Source organism: Triticum aestivum, chromosome 3B (assembly GCF_018294505.1).
Source record: "Triticum aestivum cultivar Chinese Spring chromosome 3B, IWGSC CS RefSeq v2.1, whole genome shotgun sequence".
Lineage (NCBI taxonomy): Eukaryota > Viridiplantae > Streptophyta > Magnoliopsida > Poales > Poaceae > Triticum > Triticum aestivum.
The window spans coordinates 65431354-65437219 of record NC_057801.1 but is presented as its reverse complement, the minus strand read 5'-3'; the positions used below and the strand labels follow the sequence as shown (position 1 = coordinate 65437219).

The window sequence follows — 5866 nt, the reverse complement described above, 5'->3', positions numbered from 1 at the left end:
ATCCCATACTGGTCCGCAGAAATTTGACACTCTGATTCACATATGTCAAGTGCCAACGAAAGCAGGTGCAGACCAGTCAAAAGAACATTGTTAGGGGCACGTGATACCGATGATGCGTCGGTGTAAACAGCATAAAAGAGAACAACACGAATAATTTGAAGGACAGCTTTGGAGGTTGCAATCTTAGAAATACTGCGCATAGGGCTCAAAACATGAGTCCATTGAGGCAGTTGAGCGCCAAGAGCAGAAACTTTGCAAAAACGGTAATATCTCTCTTTAGCAATCTGTAATTCCCTAGAACTCCATCGCGGGTGATACAAGTCCAACTCCTTCCAGAATGCTTCGTGAAGCACATACTTGCCCTGTGATAACTTTTCTTATTAGTCACCCATTCATTCAAACATAAAAAGTTAAGTTGCAGAAGCATGTAGTATAATTTCAAGGGCTAAAACCTTTTTCTTTCCAGATGGATCAGAACAAACTGCGACTGAATCTAGAACATCTTGAAATTGTTCGCTTGACGAAAGGTCACGGGGAAGAGACCTCACAATCTGGCTATGGGTGGCATCTCCGACAGCCAATTTATAAATCAATTCTCTCTTCAAGTTGTCTGCTGTGGAACGCCCACAAAATCTGCGTTCTTTGACTAATTGCACAATAAAAGTTAGCATTTCTTGTATAAGAACTGACTCATACCTGAAAAAGCATAAGAACATTTTAACAAAAAAATTCAGGCAAACTATTAATCTGGATATTGACAGGAAATGCACAGAAGCAATAACATGCTATTCCCTTAAGGCTTTTGTATCATAACACAAAAATAATAATTCTAGAACAAAAATAAAAAAAGGTTGACCTGAATATCACTCAAGTGCGCAACTAAAAGAATACAGTAAGCACAAATGAGCTTCCATGCATGTGCCACTGCCACAACATGTAAGAAGTTAAGTACGTCCCATTGCCACATAAGCACAATCAAATAACAACGGATACAACTAAAACTTACTGGCACTGACAGAGAAAATAGAATGATGAAGATAAAATTGAGCACACTCCACAAGACAAGATGATAAAATAAAAAGTAATACATGATTACAAAAAAAGTATGCTTAAACTTTAGCAAGTAGGGAGACGAGCAAGAAAAACAGTAACACAAGGCGAACTGTCATTATATACTGGGGGCTTACTCATTCTATTGAGTGAGATCCAGAGATGTATAATCTGACAAACCAAATCTTTCTTGAATGGTCCTCACAAAGAACTCTGGAGAAGATATGCACCACAGCATTGAAGCAGAAACAAATCCGACTCCAAGCCCTGTTCAAACCTGGAAAGATGGGTAATCAATCAGTAGAACTTCAGGACCGTAAGTTGGATAGAAATTCATTTGAGGTCACCAAGAAATCACCATTGCACAGAGCGGTACCACTCAGCACTTAGTATAGTTGCATCACCATTCTTACGCCACATCCCGGCACGCACTTGTGCGCAAAATACTCTCACCCTTAATGGATGCTCCATCACAACTAAAGCAAACCCATAAGGCTCACAATCTCCAAGTACCTGAGAAAAGAACTCACTGGACCGCACAACTGAACATTCCTCTGTTTTGGCATCCTCTCCGAACATTTCTTCATTGCTTCCCGCAATAGCATTGAAAGCATACGGTATAAAGGGATATGAAAAGACGTTTCTTGTGAACTGACATCAAAGACAACATGATGCCAGCCGGTCTTGCTGAGTACACCTTGTTCATCAGTTCCTGAATCTGAGTGAGCATATAGAAGGTTGCCACCAGTCAGAGTAACAGCAGTGGCATTTTCAGATTGCAATTGTACATCCGGCGCGCTGCTAGTTTCTTGCAACTTTCCCTTGTCTGTGACGTTACCAACCTGAGGCATCCCCTTGACCTATCAGCAACATGTTGCCAGACTCTTGAATAGGAGGACCAATTACTTCATAATAATCCTCTAATTGGGATCCTTCATTAACCTTCACGCCCACCTCACCAATCTGTTTATCGGATCCACCCCTGATAGCATCAAGAGGCAGCAACTTTCTACTCAGCAGACCAGGTTCCAGCCAGCCATCAATAGCTTTCAAGCACTGACAAATTAAACAGGCAGCAGGTGCTGGTAATTCATTGCTCAAAGAACTCTCTCTGTTACTCAAATTGCACACCAAGTTCTCCTGGGAGACCCTTCCAACTTTTGCAAGCCGCTGGTTCTCGACACTTTCGATGCCTTTTATCGTAGTGGAGCATATAGTAACACTTGTTGACTCTTGTTTCCCAGGAGAAGAAAATGCTCCCCGTGGAAAATATAGAACCTACAATATTCGTTGTTGTATTGATCTAACCCGTGTAGGTATATATATAGAGGTACAATGGACGGAGAGAGACTTGGAGTAGAGGACAAGTTAAACTTATCCTATTTCTATGTCTTATCTCTATCTTAAACGTAAATATACTTCTAACATTCCCCCTCGGTCGTAGCGGGAGTGAAGCGGACGATTACGACTGAATTTGAAGTCTTGCTCTTTTGTCGTCTTCTCCGCTGCGCCATCATCAACGGCGCCTCTGATGGGTCGGCAGTTAGGGCGGTGACTGCGTCCCCTTCTGGTCCCTTCCTGCCTTCTCCTCTATTCCCTCCCGTAGTCACAGCGGAAGTGTCGTGGACGCAAGTGACGAGGCGAACGCTGTTGACTGGAGTTGTTGCCGATGAGTTGCTGTAGACGTAGCCATTAATGTCGAGGTAGCCGATCATGGTGATGTAGCCTTGTAAAGCCGGAGGCGCAAAAAAAAATGCACTATGACGGAGCTGCAGACGTGGACGATGCACCTTGCGGATGTCAGAGGGTGCCGTCGGCGATGAGTCCACCAGTTTTGCCAAGACCGAAGGAAGCCCATCGAGCACACATCGGTTTTGTCAGAACCGTGCGGCCGTGTAGGGTCGTCACTGTAGTGACGCCGTGTCGATGCAGTCGTGCCGTCGTGGATGACGCGGTCGATGCCGTCGTCGTGACGCGGTCATTGCCGTCATCGTGGTCGCGTCTTGCAGAAAATTCTGTCAGAGGACGCTAGGTGTCCATCTTGTGAACAAGGTGGCGGCGGTGTGTTGATGAAGATGTTGATGAAGACCACGTTGATGAAGACCTTGGCAATGAAGTGTCGGCGATGACGTTACAGCGTCAATGTCGACGATGATGCGTCGCTTGAAGGCGTCCCTCCGCGATGACGAAGTGTCGATGTCGTGCCGTGCTGAAGAAGTATGTTGGCTCGGCGTAGTCGTACAGCTCAATGTCGTTCGGCGTATTGCGTCGGTGCAGAAGTTTAAATCGATGTAGATGTCGATGCAGTTGCAGCAGGCCAGCTCGATGTAGACCGTTGCTTGACGGCGCGCCCGTGAGATGCTGGAAATCGTGCGGGTCTACGAAGCTGGAGACGCGTGGAGCTGGGTCCCGATGAAGCTCGATGCCGATGTCGACTGGTTGGAGCTCGATCGTAGCATGCTCATGGATCCGCCACATGCATGTATGGCAATTAATTCCATCAGCATGCACTTCGTCGGGTGGATCGGGTGCTGGATCTGTAGCGGATGGCCAACCCAGGCATGAATGCGCCTGCATGCATGGAGTTGATGTTGCTGCAGGCTCGTGGCGTTGGAGAAGTCATCGTGCTGGGTTGTCCTCAAGCCGATGGAGACTCGATGTGTAGCGCCTCGATCCTGCCCTGCGCCCATGCGCGCGATCCTTGCAGGTCAATGCAGCAGGACGCGAGCGCGGTGACTGCATCATCCTCAGGAGGGAGTCCTTGCTTGCTGGGTTAATGAAGCCGGTTGGTGGAGGCAGGAGTCCCGGCGGCGCGGGTCGACGTAGATTGCATCGCACTTATGTCGCCATCTGGTGATGACGCGCTCGTCCGTGTGGCCGGCTGCTGATGGCGCGTGGTGCTGATGTAGATCGTGCCCGGGAGGTGTCGGCCTGAGGCGGTCGCCGAGCCGAGGAAGATTTCAGATCGAACAGGTGGTTGTTCGGCCGTGTCCTTGCATGCGCCGCTCGGAGTAGATCGATCTGCTGCATGTCGCTGGGTGTGCGCCACCTCCGGCCCGTGGCGCGGAGCAGCTGCACGTGGTACCGTCCGTGTCGTGCGGTCGCGCGCTTGCTGTAGGCGTAGATCGTACCAGGAGATCGACCTCCTGGTGTCCAGGCCTCCGTGCGCGCGCGTGTCTTGAGCGTGTGGAACCGCCGGGTTGAGGCTGTTGGGCCGGATGTATGCACGGAAATCACCGGGGATGCTGATTTTTCTCACCGGAGTGGATCTGATCGTGGGGTTTATTTGTGGCTAAGAAAAAAAATAGATCTACGGAAAGGAATTTGAAGATTGATCTAATCTAAGGAATTGATCTAAACTATGGAGTCGATCTAATCTTTTGACCGATCGGGTGCCTTGCCCCTAGGGAGAGAAGATTAATCTCCCCCGGGGCGGCGCGCTGCGAAAGTGGTAAAGGAACCTAGGATCGGCATCGTGAGACTAACCGCTCTAATACCATGTGGAAAATATAGAACCTACAATATTCATTGTTGTATTGATCTAACCCGTGTAGGGATATATATAGAGGTACAATGGACGGAGAGAGACTTGGAGTAGAGGACAAGTTAAACTTATCCTATTTCTATCTCTTATCTCTATCTTAAACGTAAATATACTTCTAACACTCCCATCATCAAAAGATTCTGAATGATCCCAAGATATTGTCCTAGCACGAAAGGCGCAGATAGATTCTCATTCTCATCTTCAACATGAATACTCGTCACTCTCTTGTGAGGATCCATTCCTTGCACAAGTAACAACAGCTTAACCCATGAACTTGTTAGATCAGGCCTCTCAGAAGCAACATACATCGAAACCTCCTCATGTCTCAGGACATAGCGTGCATCTTCCAATAATCTAAAAGAAGCATTGTACAAATTTACCCATTTGCTCGTCTACAAATAACAATGTAGGAACATTCCTGTGAGCATATGTAATAACATTACACTGTACAGATCTTTGTGGGATATCAGTTAACATATAGTGTGAACACACATTTATCAGAAACCAACAAAATATTATCCTGAAATGTCTACTGTTCATCCATCCCCAGTAATCCAAGTACATGGACCTGTTATTTGTCTCTTCTGCATAGTTATTTTTGAGACTTCTCTTGTGCATAGTCAAAGAGAAGCTAGGCGTGCTAATGTTTGATGACAAGCCTACATTCAGGGCCTATGCCCTGTTTTTGACCTGTAAGTGTTACCATTAACGGGTAAGAGAAATATGTTCACCGCGAATTGTACCAGCAGCTTTCACAGAATATAGCAATTATGCTTGAAAAGTAACAATATCCCATCAGTGCACATTGGCTGGATAATAAGGCATATAAGCATCTAACGTTTTGAGCCACAGAAAGAAGAAGATAAACATACCTGTAAACGACCATCCTCACCAACGCAAGAAAGAAACAGAGCTGTCAAACATTCAAGAAGAATACCCAACAAATTGTGCTCGCGCACAAGCCTTGTAGTCAGCGTAGGCACGGTAAATATTTGGACAGAAAAGTTTGGTATCAGCGGATACTCCTCCAGCACAAGATCAATAAGTATGAGCGTCCTCACCCCAAACGCCCGGGTCCCGCCCGATGGCCCAGGCGTTCACCATGACGGGCATTGCTGCTGGGATCTGGTACCCGTCGAGGAGCCGCACCCTGTCCATGGACAGGTGCGGCCCGAGCAGGGGCGCTGGACGGTGGAGGCGAAAACATTCTTTGATCACTGCCTTGAAGTATGGTTTACCCGCGAGATCATCCCGGGTTAGTATCCCTCCATG

At 47.1% G+C, this 5866-nt stretch overlaps 1 long non-coding RNA gene across 1 annotated transcript; it reads right to left on the bottom strand.

Moving 5' to 3' along the window:
• Positions 1–292: 292 nt before the first annotated feature.
• Positions 293–1346, bottom strand: LOC123068600 (uncharacterized). The gene is made up of 3 exons (XR_006431864.1): positions 1188–1346; positions 453–696; positions 293–362 (listed from the first exon to the last, which is right to left on the bottom strand). It is a non-coding gene; the product is annotated as an uncharacterized lncRNA (long non-coding RNA).
• Positions 1347–5866: the final 4520 nt, after the last annotated feature.